We start from the raw sequence: 15,529 nt of genomic DNA, 5'->3' as shown, positions 1-15,529 counted from the left end.
GAAGCTCTTCTCCACACCAACCTGGTTTAAATAAATCTTGTATTTTTAAATATGTATGACATGTATAAATAATTGTCCATGAGGCATTTTCAGTGCACCTAGTTAAGTACCTAGATAAGTACACGTAGTTCCCCATCTCTGGAGACTTACCAGTTCTTGCATGTTAGAAACCAATTTGTTTTTTTTCAGTCCAGTCATATGATGACCTACAATAGTAGGATTAACTAATACAGCCTCTCTCATCTTAGGACAAACATTCTTCTCGTTATTCTCTTAAGTGCATGAAATTACAGCTTGCACATTTACATTTCACCTCTTTTCTGTTTTGGTTTTTTGTTTGTTTTTTTGTTTTTTTTTTTAATCTACGAAGTCATCTAATTACTCCTGAGGGATTATAATACACTCTTTAGTAGTGATACTGCCTCTGAAATTTGTCATTGCCAAAATTCCTTGTACTAAAGTCACCAGTGAAAATAATAAATGGGGGTCAGTCTCAAGATCAGTTATTGAAGAACATCTTTGGTATCTCTTTCCTGATAACACACCTTTCAACATAACTCTTTTTTTGGTTGTTTGGTTTTGGGATTTTGTTGTTGTTGTTTTTCTGTTTGCGTGTGAGGTTTTACTGTTAGTCAATTCTTTATTCATTTTACAGACCATGTCTAAACCCTGATCTTTTCTGCATTAAATAATAATTTCCCATGAGGCTTTTATATCAGGGGTTCTGCTTAAATTTAGATGAATTAGCATGAATGCATTGCATTTGTCTGAGAAGTGTGATAAGGCAACAAAGGCACATTCTCATGTTTGATAAAACCGTGTTCATTTTAGTCCATTTCCCTCCATGTGCAATTACCTTTTCTTTGTAATTTCATTTCTGAGTTGTTTCTGAACAGGAGTCAAACTAATGAGCTTGTAGTAGCTGAGGCATTTTGCTTTCCTTTTTTTCCTCCGTACATACTTCTGACAGTAAGAATAGTAGTAAGCCTTCTATCCGCTAGTCCCAGGTTACAACCTCTACATTGAATGATTAATTGAAAATTTGCTACCAGGATTCTATAACTATCCCAGTTTGTGGATTTTATTGCCCTTCAATTTTATCAAAGTAAACTCGCTTCTACATTTGATGCAGTCATTTCCATTACCTTATCTTTAGATAACTAATTTTCTGCTATTTCAAATTCCTTAGAAAAGTGCAGTTCAAATACGCTTACAGACATTTGTATTTCTGACTTTGATTTATGTAACTCATTGATCCTTTATCCATATGTTTATAGATATTTTCACTTACTCTTAAAATTCTGTCTTTTCTGCTTACTTATCCAAGCAGACTGTCAGCCTTCTGATTTTCTCTTTTCTTTGTGAGGACTCCAGATACTGCACTTCTATTTAAATTCAGTGCCTCTACCTTCACATTCAAATCTTTGGATTCTTCTGTCAATTTTATCAACCATCTTCCTAATTTTTCTGTCTGCCATACTAAAACCCAGTACCTTAGATTTTGATGTTTCTGTCTTGGGCACCAATTTGAAATGAAATGAATCATATTTGTACATTTTTTCACGGCATCTTCAGTGTTTACCAGAACTGCACCAGTGACTAATTGATTTAGGAATTTACTACATATTCATATCCAAGCATGCCTGAGATTTACCTTTGTGGACTGATACGGATCAGAAGATAAATGCTAAGAAGGCAGTAGGAGTTATAAAAGTAACACTACTTCATATATCTCACGTAATCTTACAAAAAAATTTAACCATTCTGCAGCCCTGATGCAGTAGAGGTATTAACATATCCCCATGAAGTCTTCCTAGGAAGTGTTTTTTTACCTATGGGGAGGAATGTTATCTTTCTTTAATCAGTCTTTTTTATGAGCACGCAGTACTGTACCACCATCTTTAATCTTAATTCCATCCTTTCTAAACAGTAAATTTTTTCAGCCAGCTGTATCCCAGTTACAAATGGACTTGTTTTGCATTTCTATTATTCCTATAATGAATGGTTTCATACCTTTCACAACAATTTCTGAAAGCAGTTGTTTACCAATGCCTAACTCATTGTATTAGCAAACAGCCATTTGAGTTGTTTCACTTTGGCCTTATCTTTGCTTTCAGCTGGAGGTACAGTTAATTTACTAGCTGAAATTTTTTACAGAGTTATGCTCATAAAACCAGGAGGGCTATCCTTTCTCTTGGTGTTTCTTTCTCCATTGACACATTCTTTTTAAAGGGATTTCTCTTCTGCTGTGCAGCTTTGAAATTTTAGTAGTCTTTCAAAATCTTCTCCTGCCCCTAGCTACGACCCCACAAAGCTATGGATGGTTTTTTAATTTATTTGGCATTCAGACTGCATTTAGCATGTCTCTCCCAGTCCATTCCCAAAATTTCACCTGAGAAGCAGCACAATTTTGAGTTGCAACTTCGGTTCTTCAGTGTTATCTTTTGTGAAGTTTACCAAGCAGTAGTTCCTGCAGCTTACACTATTCACTTCAAGTTAATGTATTTATAATTTTATGATCTCTGATGTACTTATGATCTTCTTTCTTAATATTATTGCCACAGTCTTCCTTACCCATAGCAAGCTATGAGATTAAAAAGAAGAGAGGAAAAAAAGAGAAAAGAGCCCACCCAATCATACATTTTCCTGTAAATACATCTTCTTTAGAAATACAAAACCAGTTGTGCAAATATGTAATATGACAAAAGGTTCAGGATTTAAATTCTCATTTATAGTTCTTCTATTTTCACTGAATGTTGCCTTACCAGTTAGAAGTCTTTCTTATTAAGTTATCACCACTGAAGTTTTCTCTGAAGACATAAATGTACTAAGCTTAAGAGTTTGATAGAATAGTATATTATTTATAATAATAATATTTTTTTAAAAAGCAGGTGGTTGTTAATATGTAATGTCTGCCATGTTACTTTCTTGAGTTTCTTACTTGGCTTCAAAATAACAGAGGTTTTTTTAAGATTTGAAAATCTGTTAAAATAAATACTAACCCCCATTTTCCTGTAGTGATCATAGTTCCTCTACCTTATTAGATAGGTACTACTATCATGTGTCAGTATAGCAGAGAATGTTATTGCTACTGCAATAAGTGATTTATTAGTTATCATTTCTAAGGTACATGAATAGTTGCCAGTACTTTTTACACCTGCAGTGAGAATAGCAAATCTTTTCAAGATGCTTCTAGCACAATTGTAAAAAGCCTGTAACAAGGAATTGATTTTTGAATAAGTTGCTATAGCTGTAGCTTTATCATTGTGTCAGTAGGTACAGTGTAAAATCCGTCCTTGTAGTGTGCAACTAATATACCCACTCTCTGCAATGTGTCTTTTCACAGGGAGCTATATAAAAGGGATTTTTCTACTAGGAAGAAAAAACTGTAACCCTAAGTAAAGCAGCCTTGTCCTCCTACTTGTTAATTTGAATCAACGCAGCTGGTATTAACTTCCTTGTAATATAAAGACTTGACCTTCTTAGGTACTTGTGATGCAGAATCACACCAATAGTCTGCCTGTGGAAATCTCTGCATGTGCAAAACAAACCCAGCAGAATTTGCTTTGTGCAGTATACTACTGATTTTGCACAACAACTGGCTTTTCCGTAAGACCTAAACGCTACCTGTCATTTGCTAGAAATTTTAATTGTGGTGGTTTTGCAGTTTCAAGTGAGTTTTCTGGTAGCACTGTTTCACTTGGTCTTCATATAGACTTCTGTTATCAGTAGAATGTGAGTTGGTGAGAAGCTTTCTATATTGGTCTTCAATAGCATAAACCAATATATTGATGCTAGAAAAGCAGATTTGATCTTAATCCTGTTATCCAAGAGACAGCAGTTAATTTGTCTGCCCTGTGAAACCGATCCTTACTGTGAACATCTCCTAAGTCAAGGCAAGATTTCCAAAGGATCTGAGTGATCTGATTTAGAGTTTTATATACATGAGCTTAAGCAGCACTTCTTTTACTTACTGTAAAGCAAATATAAAAGAGACAAGTGTCAACTTAGTATATTTGTTTATAAATCATGGAAGTATTAAAGTTTGTATAGCTTTTATTGTTACCTTTTGTCTCTAATATACTGGGTAGTTACAAATGAACAGTTTTGTGTCTCAAAGAACTGGTATCAAGGCACAAAAACTTTATAATGCATTGCACTAGTAATGGTTTTGTGTGTGCAGACCATATATAATGTACTAATACAGTTATATCCTCCTCTAGTCTGTCATCTAACCACTAATTATGCTATATAGAATGAAGATTTCCTCATATCTTCATTTTATTTTATCATGTTTTATTACATAAGCATTATTGGAACTGTATTGAAAGTATCATTACATAAGTTTACTACATAGGAAGAGAATGATTATCTTTGTAAGCAAGCTGTTCACTCAGTTCTTATTCCAAGATTTTTATTATATAATAGGCAATAAAATATTTGTATAGTCTACTCTACCTGTGCCAAAGTCTATACTGCTGGCCTGTGAACTGACATTAAGCCATCTTGGCCTGCCTGCCTGCCTGCCACAGAAGCCTAGCAAAACCTGTAAAGTTAACAAGTTTCAAATAAAGTTTAAGTCTCAAATAAAATTTAATTTAGAGATTAAGACCCTGCTCCTGCATACACTAAGTATATCTGGTGACTTCTGTGTGCATGAAGTCACGTGTATTCTGAAGTCAGACTCTTTGAATACATGCATTCTAATACATGCTCTATCTTTGCTACTAGCTGAGTGCAATGGACCACAAATTCTGAAGTAAAAAACCTGTATTGTACTTCAGTTCCTTTCAGTTGCTGCTGTGTGCAATGAGACCCTGCTTTTGGCCTGTATCTGTTAGCCCCTCTTAAGCTATTGACTGGATAACCTTAGGATAGTATCCTAACTCAAAAATTGAGACAAAGTAGATTCTTACCTTATTTCGCTGAAAATAAAAGTTGTCTGAATGTATTCTACAAATGCCTAAAAGTTTCAAATGCAGATGTTCTGTTCTGCAATCAAGAAGCTTTACAGTGTGGTGTTTTATTGCTAATATCTACTTATTTTGAAAGGGAGGAGGATAGAGTTACAGGTTGAGATCAAACACAACTTTTCTGCTACTTGCTAAGACAGACATTTGTAGTTATTACATAGAATGGCCTCCTAGAAGATGGCAAGGACTAAGTCTATGACCTCTGGATTTAAATTCAAGCAAGATTCATCAACTCAGTTGTCCTGTGAAATTGCTGCCAGTACTGTAGGACACTCACTGTCACTGGGTCAAAGCACCAGGCTCTGCCGTTGTGGTTCATGCATCCAATAGGGCTGGGAAGTTTGATCTTGTACTTTGAGGTAGCATGCAACTCAAATTGTTCTGGAAATATCCACTTGTGTGTAAGTGTGTAAGCATTGAACATACCGTGCAGTTATAGGCTACCGTGTCTTTGAGAAGACTATACAATAAACAGAAATGATTGATTGTACAGTGAAGAAAAGGCTATGTCCAAGTAATCATTGAAATTAAGCAGTAATGACCCTATATTAGCTAAGGAGCAAGTTTTAACATTCTTTTCTATATTTTAAAAGATCTTTTTAATGTACCCTGACACTTGACTCAATCTAGTAAGTAATGTTATGTTTTATCAATCAAACTGTAATCTAATTCATATTCTAATGAGAACTTAGTATCTGCCATTTTACTTGCTGTTTAAGGAAATATAACTTCTACTTTTCCCTACTTTATTAAAAACCCATTAATTTGGAGATATTAAGTTGCACTGAAAAATTACCAGACGTTTTCTCATGTCATAGCAGGTCAAAGTATCTAAAGTAGCATGTTAAGAAATAGACTGCTTACGAAATTTAGCAAACTACAAGCTATTCATTCAAAGGTTCATGCTAGTTCACTGATTTAGATAGAAAGACTCCTAAAATAAACGAAGTCCTACCTGAGATACTTGGTCACCTGCTGTGTTATGGTTCTGCTGGCTCACTGATCACTACCAGCAGAACCTTTTATTCTAATTAGAACATTTTCGTTCAGTAGTCTCTGACTCTAGTTACCCTGTTGCATAACATTAAAGACTCAGATTCTGTCAGTGTTTCAAAAGCAAGTACATTTTTCTTCTGTGCATCCTGGCTTTATACACTCTATCTAGAAGGTAGCTCAAATGTAACAGAGGAGGGAAAGGTCTGTGTTGAGGATGACTTTCCTGACCACTCACTTTTAGACATGGAGTGGGGAGATAGAGCAGTGAAGATCAGCACTGTCTTTGGGGAAGATGTTATTATTTATCCAGAAATGGGATGACACTGGATGGAAGATAAATTATGCTTCAGAGTAATAATGCCTCCAGGAGGTATTGGAGATAAAGCATCACCTTCAAACTCCTAAGCAGGGAGTGCAGCCTTGTGTTCAGGCTATCCTGAACTTAGACCAGCATGTAGAATAACTTTATTTTAACTGCGTTTTGCAGAGTGGATCATGCTCACTGCAAGCTGCATGCTGAGTGAAGAGAGACAGTTTTCTGTAAATGTTTATGTCTGAAGACCTAGGTAAGTGACTTAACTCATACATTAAAAAAATTATTCCAAATGAAAATTTTATTTTGAAATGCTATTTACGTTTTTCTCTAAAATGAATCAGTCTTCTGCTTTGAACTGGGCATATAGATTACTGGTGGTCTTGTCTGAAATCTGGTAAAATAAAATAATCTGTAATTCATAGCAAGTATTTAGAATAAGTGATTTTAGAATAGCTCCATTCTTTTCTGGTTGTGGTAGCCTGTCTGGCTAAAATCAGGGCTGCCAAAGGGTTATGCCACTAAACAATGATGAAAACTACATCTGATATGATGAAGCGTCCCTTTTACCCAGAAAAGACTGAGTTCACACTGCCCTTCTGTTACTCTCTTGATTCAATAAATGCAATAGCTTTCATAATATTTTGTCACAGTATTCTGTCACCTGTTTGAAAATCAGGTATGTTTATATGAATTTATATTATTTGCTCTTCATGAATCAAAATTTAGACTCAGGAAAATGCTTTGAATTCTTTTGCTATGTAGCTATGTTGTCCTACAGGAGATTTGCAGGAGTCAAATTATTTTCTTTCATATTTAGTGTGGTATACCCTCACTGAGCTAATAAATGTTGACTTTTATAAGCTTCAGAGGATGTGATTTTTGACTTCCCATGTCCAAGGCTGTCTGGTTCTCAGAAGTTTCCTTTTGCTCTAAAGATTCTGGCAATTTCACTGTTCAGTTGTCCGATAATTTAGGGCTGTATGTGGTTTCATCTTGTCTATACTTTCATTGAATTTCTGGTGTCACTATAGCCAGTACAAGTACAAAAAGAACTGAGATTGGGAGTTAGAATTGCCACAGATAATATTTGGACTCTGTCAGGAAGAATCTTAAATAAAAACTATGTGACTTTGGAAAGGAATGCTGTGTTTAGGATGCCAAGAAATGTATTTTAACTTTAGTTCTCTTTGAGCTGAAGTATGCCCATAACTAGCAATGAAAGAAACAACAAAGGAGAAACCAGGGGTAAAGAAAACTTGACTTTCCTTGCTCCTTCACCATGTGCCCTTTGCATGCCAGGACAGTGGCAGTGGTTGTGCATGAGGGATCACTTACTTCTCCTTCACTTGTGGTGTCATGGGACATATTTCATAAAGTCGCAGGGAAGATACAAGAAGGAAATAGTTCCATCATTATTTTACACCAATACATGAAACAAACCAGAGAACTACAAAAGTAGTTGTTCCTCATTCACAGTAAGTTATGATCCACAGGATGTGGTCCTGCTTAGTGTGAACAGAAATTAAAAGAGATGTTTCTAGTGAAACAAGGAATGATTGTTTCTCAATATCCTATTGAGAAATTCCATCTTTTCCACAGCCCAAATCAAAACTACACAGCTGACAGTCTGTCTTTGAAACAGTGAGTATGTACTTAGTCATGGGTTTGGTATTTTTCCTTCTACCATAGTTTTGAATCAGACAACAAACTTTGCAAAATTGTTCTCTTTTTTTTTACATTTACTCTAAGCAAGAGCTTGTGCTGTCAACAATCATGCTTTATGGCATGTAATTTGTTTGCAGTGCAGAGGTATCTTATCTCTCTGCTTTCCCAGCTTCCCTTTCCTTCCTATCAGCAATTGCTAAAACATAGGTACATTGTCAGTGGCAAGTAAGGTGTCAAGATGGGGTCCTGAGGTGACACAGACTAAATGAGGAAAAATATTAAAATATGATCTTAAGGTTATAAATGGGATTAGTCTTGTTATTTGTAACAAGTAACTCTATCCTTGAATCCTACCAATACATTACATTAATAAACCAGTACACTGAATTTTCGCAGGTGCTACTGCATCTCTATGGCAATGAAAAGGTGTTTCCTGAAAGTTCGTTTTGCATAGTTCTTTCTTATGGGGACCTTAAAATAGTTACCTTCAAAATACTTCTGCTATATGTATTGGATAGAAAAAAGAAATCAACCTAAATATTGGAAGAATATTTTTTTCAAATTATTTTTTCACGCAGAGCAGACCATATTAGTATCTTGGAAAATAAGCATGAAATTGTTCATCGTGAGGACTGATATATCCATTCAATTTTTGATGCAAGGTCTAAATTCCGAAAAATGTAAAACTGTCTGGGTGAAGCAGCAGTATTTAAAAACAGAGACTAAAAAATATGTCTGCTGCAATTGCACCGTTACCACATTCCCAGTTATCTGTATCACCGGAATGACAGAAGAGAAACAGCAAGTTGGCTTCAGGATATAATCATTAGCCTACTGTTCTGTTGAATAGGACATATCATTTAAAAATCCAAACTCCTCATGAGTATTTTGGGAAGATCTTGACCAGAGGTACATTTTGAATGATACTGTTTTTCACTATTCCCTCCTAAACTTGTTCTTTAACTGCTGCAGCAGCATAAAAGATCTCATAACTACCACAGTGAGTGAAAAATAGAGTTAATTACATTTTAATTCCCAGCCAGCCAAATTAGAAATGAAGACAGGATAAAATCCTTCTTTTGGGTTACAGGAATTTAAGTGAGGTTGTAAGCTTTGAGCAGAATAGTTTGTACCTAGCAGCAACCTGAAGCGTGTGGGGATGTGTTAGAGTGAGCACTGGAACTTTCGCTCACACCACAAGCTGTATTTGTGCTCGGGATTGCCCCAACCCATGTGCAGGACCTTGCACTTGGCCTTGTTGAACTTCATGACGTTCACACAGGCCCACCTCTCAATCCAGTCAAGGTCCCTCTGAATGGCATCCTTTCCCTCCAGCGTGTTGACCAAACCACACAGCTTGGTGGTGTTGGCAAACTTGCTGAGGGTGCACTCAATCCCAGTGTCCATGTCGCTGGCAAAGATGTTAAACAGCGTGGGTCTCAATACTGACCCCTGAGGAGCACCACTCGTCACTGCTCTCCACTTGGACATTGAGCCGTTGACGGCAACTATTTGAGTGTGACCATCCAGCCAATTCCTTTTCCACCAAGTGGTCCACCCGTCAAATCCATGTCTTTCCAATTTAGAGACAAGAATGTCATATGGGACAGCATCAAATGTTTTGCACAAGTCCAGTGTTGCTCTCCCTTTATCCACCAATGCTGTAACCCCATCACAGAAGGCCACAAAATTTATCAGGCACAATTTGCCCTTAGTGAAGCCATGCTAGCTGTCACCAATGACCTCTCTGTTTTCCATGTGCCTTAGAATAGTTTCCAGGAGGATCTGCTCCATGATCTTGCCAGGCACAGAGGTGAGACTGACTGGCCTGTAGTTCCCTGGGTCTTCCTTTTTTCCCTTTTTAAAAATGGGGTTACGTTTCCCTTTTCCAATCAGTGGGAACTTCACCAGACTGCCATGGCTTCTCGAATATGATGAATAGTGACTTAGCAACTTCATCCACCAGTTCCCTCAGGACCCGTGGATCTCATCAGTGCACTCAATCCCACTCATCTCATGGGCTTGTACACCCTCAGGTTCCTTAGATGGTCTCAAACCTGATCTACAGTGGGTGATTCTCCTCCCAGTCCCTGCCTTTGCCTTCTGTGACTTGGATGGTGTGGATGGAATACTTGCTGGTGAAGACTGAGGCAAAAAAGTCATTGAGTACCTCAGCCTTCTGTGTATCCCAGGTAACCAGGTCTTCCATTTCCTTCCAGAGAGGGCCCATGTTTTCCCTAGTCTTCCTTTTACCACCAGCATACCTATAGAAGCTTTTCTTGTTGTCCTTGATGTCCCTGGCCAGATTTAATTCTATCAGGGCTTTAACTTTCCTAACCTGATCCCTGGCTGCTCAGACAATTTCTCTGTATTCCTCCCAGGCTTCCTGTCCTTGCTTCCACTCTCTGTAGGCTTCGTTTTTGTGTTTGAGTTTGTCCAGGAGCTCCTTGTTCATCCACGCAGGCCTCCTGATGTTTTTGCCTGACTTCCTCTTTGTTGGGATTCATCGCTCCTGAGCTTGGAGGAAGCAATCCTTGAATATTAACCAGCTTTCTTGGGCCCCTTTTCCCTACAGAGCTTTATCCCATGGTACTCTACCAAGCAGATCCCTGAAGAGGCCAAACTCTGCTCTCCTGAAGTCCAGAGTACTGTACATAACCAGTTTTCCCTTTTTCTGTACACACTTTTTGATTCTGTTTTCAATCCTCCAGGTGCAGGGCACAAACATTGCTTTATTTTAGGGCAATCTTGGTAAATCTATATTCTTAACATCACTGGTGCTATACTCAGTTTGGTCTGTTGGGATTAACAAATTCCTCTGGGTATGGTCATTATTTGGCGAAGAACGTGTGCACAGCAATTGTGGTAGCGCTGTGTAGCCAGGCTGTGTAGCACTGGAAAAAGGAAGGAAAGAATTAGTGTCTGAATAATTTGAGGGTCTTTTGTGAGGGGAAAAAAAAGAATGTAAAAAAAATGATTACCAGAAGAGGAAAAAACTGCAAGTAAGATATAAAGAACAGGAAACAGGCAGTTTCTGGGCAATACAGAAGGACAAATTAGCCTTATGGAAGGAAAAAAAAGGATAACATGACATCTTAAGGACAGTCAGGTTTTTAAAATGTTGGTTTAAATACATTGTTGTCTTTAAAACACTCAGAAACAGAAAAAAATGAATGAAAATGGAGTGAGAAGATGTTGAAAAAGGAAAGAAAACAGATGTAGGTTGGAATAATCCAGACAGCCTTCACTAAGCTGTAAGGCTGACCAAACAGAAGGTAAAGGGTGTTGTCTTGCCGACTTCAGTAAAACCAATATTTTGACAGTCTATATGAGTCATCTGAGGATCAAATTTGGCCAGCTCTGCTCAGTTTCTTACTTATGAGTGATCCCACTGGTTTCAGTACAAGTATGTATGGAGTAAAATATTGTGCATGTATGATGGAATAATCCTAAGGTATTAAAAAGTACATTTTCAAAGTAAAAATGCCTGCAATGAATTTTTATGGGAAATACTGTATCTGGAGTATATGTTAAGTATATTAGACAAACTTTAATTTTGTTCTTGCACAAGCACATATACTTCAAACGCTATAAAATAATAATAAGCAGAGGACAAGAGATGGTCATTGTAGGGACTGATCATTACACTGAAAACAAGTACATTAAGCTATATACTCAGTTTTTTGAGTCCACTGTTTCCTGAAGCAAAGCATTGTTGGTGCTGTAAAATCTCTCAACTCTTTGGAGATAGATAGATATATTTTTTATTATTTTTTTTAAAACCTGAAACACCTGTCTTGATGACTTTGATCAGGAGTTTAGTAAAAGGAGATAAACATTTTAGTTTCCCTGGTTTAAATATCCAGGCGTGGACCATGCAATAGTCTCAGGTGTAAGCTTTTTTCTGCTGCCAGTCTATATTGAGTATGATTCACGTAAGACTCTTTCTGGTGTAATCATTAATAGAATGTGTATTGTCACTAATTTGTTTTCATTTTATTTTGCTGCTCTTTTGGAGCATAATGCAAGAGATACAATTTAGAGAGCCACTGTTAAATTTCTGTATCCAGTGTCTTTGAAATTAGTTGTTGCTCTTAGTTCAGCTCCTAGCAGACTCAGCTGTCCATCATTATAATGATCAGTCACTGTTATCCATTATTAAATCTCTCCGTGGACAGCACGGATTGAAAGGTAAAAGGTAGGATTACACTTATTCCTAGAAGAATCTCCCCTGCCTCAGAACTGAAGAACAGTGGTGCAACAGAACAAAATAAAATGGTTTGACCTATTTCCTAGCCTGATGTTTGCAGGATAAATAAAACCGCTACAGCTAGAACCTAAACTTTGATGTTACTCCTGCCTTTGAGCCACAAGTCAGATTCATTCAGCAGTCTTGATGAAAAACCTGGAAATTTTAACTTTAAAACCTGACAATCTCTTTCCTCACATCTATCACCCATGAGGTTTTTTCTGTCTATCCAGTAAGAATAAGCCACACTAAAAAGAGTGCTACATGAAAAACTTCATTGTATTCTTCATTTCACATACTGTTCCTTATTGACTGCAAAACTTTCTGAGCGACAGAATTATCCCAAGTTGCTGGAGTGGACTCTGTCCCAAGGGGATGTTTTGTGAAGAGAAAATGGACAGTCAAGATTAGGTAGGTGAAGTGAAAGATCTGCTTCTGCTTGAATTTGCAGAGCCTGAAATAAAGCAAGCCCACATCTAATCTCTGTGCAAACAAAGGTGACAGGGAGGTCAGTAAATGCTTACACTCATGCAGATTATAAAGGATGTATTCTACCTACTTAGGAACCTCAAAAAATAAAAGCCTGCTGATAGAAAGAGTTAACCCAGTAGGAAGAGATGTTTTACAACTCTTCCAGCCAACTGCCTAGTTTTAAGGTCCCAGAGAAAGCAGATAGCCACATTTATTGAAAGAATCATTTAGATCAGTGAATAGAAATAAACAACTGATCATTTAACCACCTGAGGATACAGCTGCAAAGCAAGCAATTTTCTCACTGCTAGGGGAAAAGGAGGAATCTGACAGTGAATTGAGATACCTGCATGCAGTGGGCCTGCCCTCTTACATTTTGAATCGTGCATGGGGCTCTTGTATATCATGTTACTTATGCTTAGGGTAATACAGAGTGCAAGGAGCTTACGTGAAATGTAACAGCTAGGGTTCAAATCTTTCTAATGGCAGGTGACTTGTATCACTTTGCTGCTGACCTTGCACATTTCAATATCTGCAGAAATTATCAGTATCTTCATTTATAGCAGCTGATTAATTGAATTATTAATAAGTTAATGCTGCTTACTTGTTAAGATACTGTTTGCCTATTATTCCTTCTAAGAGGCTTTTAAAATACATTTTGTTTCAGAAAAATAGAGAGTAGCCTAGAAGAGCTTGCTTATTTCTGCTAACTTTATTTTTGCTCTCTGAAAAGGTGAGGTAGATGTGTCATAGTTCCTCCTATCCTGCTCTGCAGTGGAGCAACAAACTGGTGTTAGAGGTACATGTTAGGTACAACTTGAAAGGGGTTCTCGTAATCCCTGATATTCCTCCCTAATGTTGGATGTCTTTGAAGACTTTTTTTCTCTATTTTTGTACATGGAGGAGTTTGTGTAAGAAAGGAATTCCTCTCCTCTCACTCAACAGCTTTGACAGCATCCCTGACTGTTGAGCTCAAGTTTGAGAAGCTCTGAGTGCAAACTGGCAGAATTAGGGTAAGAGCCAAAAGGAACTTTGCAAGAGCTGATTTCAGAGAAAAACCATAGATTTTTTCCTGTTTTTCCTGAATTTCTCTATCATAAAAAGTTATTTATCCTAATAACTATTTAAAAAAGAAAAAAGGGGATGAACCAGCTTGTATGATGCAGAGACATATATGGCATGCAGTACCTACGTGAGCCCCCTGTATCTCTCCACATCTTTTTTTTCTGTTGGTCTTCAGTTTTGCACACCTGTTGCATGGTACAGATTGACAAAATGAACAGCAGGAACTTTCCATAAAACCTTTATTTCTGTGACTGATTATTCATTCTTCCCTTTATAAATGACTGATCCTTTTTCCACAGAACATACCTACATTAATAGCTCTTCCACCTAGAAATGAGAAAGAGAAATTAGGTCTAACCCATGCCAGAATCTACCAGATTTCTCTTGTGTGTGCTTATAGAAGCAGAAAAGATTATTTGATCCTATTAAATCTTCTGTTAGAATTTGATATTTGTTGATCTTTGTGAGTTCTTAGATTTAACTGTTTCTGGAGGATCAAATGAGAAACAGCATGCTTGGTTTTTAAATTTAGTAATTCATCAGGCAAGATAATGAGTTGCATATTGCAAGCCAGTATTTCAAGGAAGTAGCCTTTCACTTTTGGATACCAGTGTTTGGACTGGCAGTACAGCATGGGGGAGTAAAGGCAGGGCTCTCAGCCCAGTTCTTTATAGAGAGAAAGTAATCTAACCAAACTGCAACACTAGCCATTTCTGCTGTGTAGCTTATTGCATGTCTCAGGTGAGAACCAGAATTCAGTTTGTTATGTTCAAATGAGTTAAAACATGCAGAAACATTGAAATTATTTCATATTTCGTAATATTTTCTGGGAGCTTAACTCTGAGGAAGTTACTATTACTTTACTTTTTTAAGAACACTAGATTTCTTTCTTTTTAAAATATGCTGGATTAAAGGGTGTACAGAGAGTTGGGGAGCCTGTTTGTTACTTGAAGTTTTTCAACTGACTTCAGTAGGAGCTCGATCAGACCTTTCAGATCACCAAATGTTGGTGACTGGAAAAGCTCAGAGAAATATTGTTCTTAGGATGAAAGAAGCAGGGAGAGTCTGTGATATTTTGTGCTGGAATTTCTATTACACAAGAATGTCAGAGGGCATGAAGTATTTGAAGGAGGAAAGGGAAGAAATATAATGTCAGGTAATACTGGATCTAAAAAGCCAAATACAAAGTGTGCATGATATAGGGACACATTTAAATCCTAAATTATTCTGGAGTATTAATGAATAGTCCTGTTAACATTCTTTATAAGCTAAGTAAATCTTCTTAGCATTCTTCACAAATCTCAGCTACTTTTAAAAAATTACTTTCTTTTGACAGCTACATTAACATATGGCTCTGCAAAAAGGAATCATGTTGAATACGTGCAATGTAATATACATTTTTTTAAAAAGAGATGAGAGGATCCAGAAATGTAATCTTCTTCTTGTAATCCTGTATTAATCCATTCTGTACTTCTAAGGTTTTTATTTGTGGAGCTCACAAAGATTCTGGCAGAAGCAAAAGAAGAGAAAGAAAATGAAAAGTCTTCTGTATATAAATCCCCAGAGCTACACCTATAAAGAATTTTTGCAATCTGCAAAGAAAGGAACAGCCCTGGGAACTAATCTCTTATTGCATGGATTTCTCTCTTTTTGTCCTGACCTTGGCTCTTCCACAGCCCCAGTAAGTGTGCCTCTGCCTCGTGATGAGCTCACTGCTACTACTGGCTCTCAGGGCATGCCTTTTCAGCATCAACTTGCTGTTTAACTAATCCCACACTGAGATCACTCAAACAC

The sequence above is a fragment of the Buteo buteo genome, chromosome 20, assembly GCF_964188355.1.
Source record: "Buteo buteo chromosome 20, bButBut1.hap1.1, whole genome shotgun sequence".
NCBI lineage: Eukaryota > Metazoa > Chordata > Aves > Accipitriformes > Accipitridae > Buteo > Buteo buteo.
Note: the sequence above shows the minus strand (reverse complement) of the source record.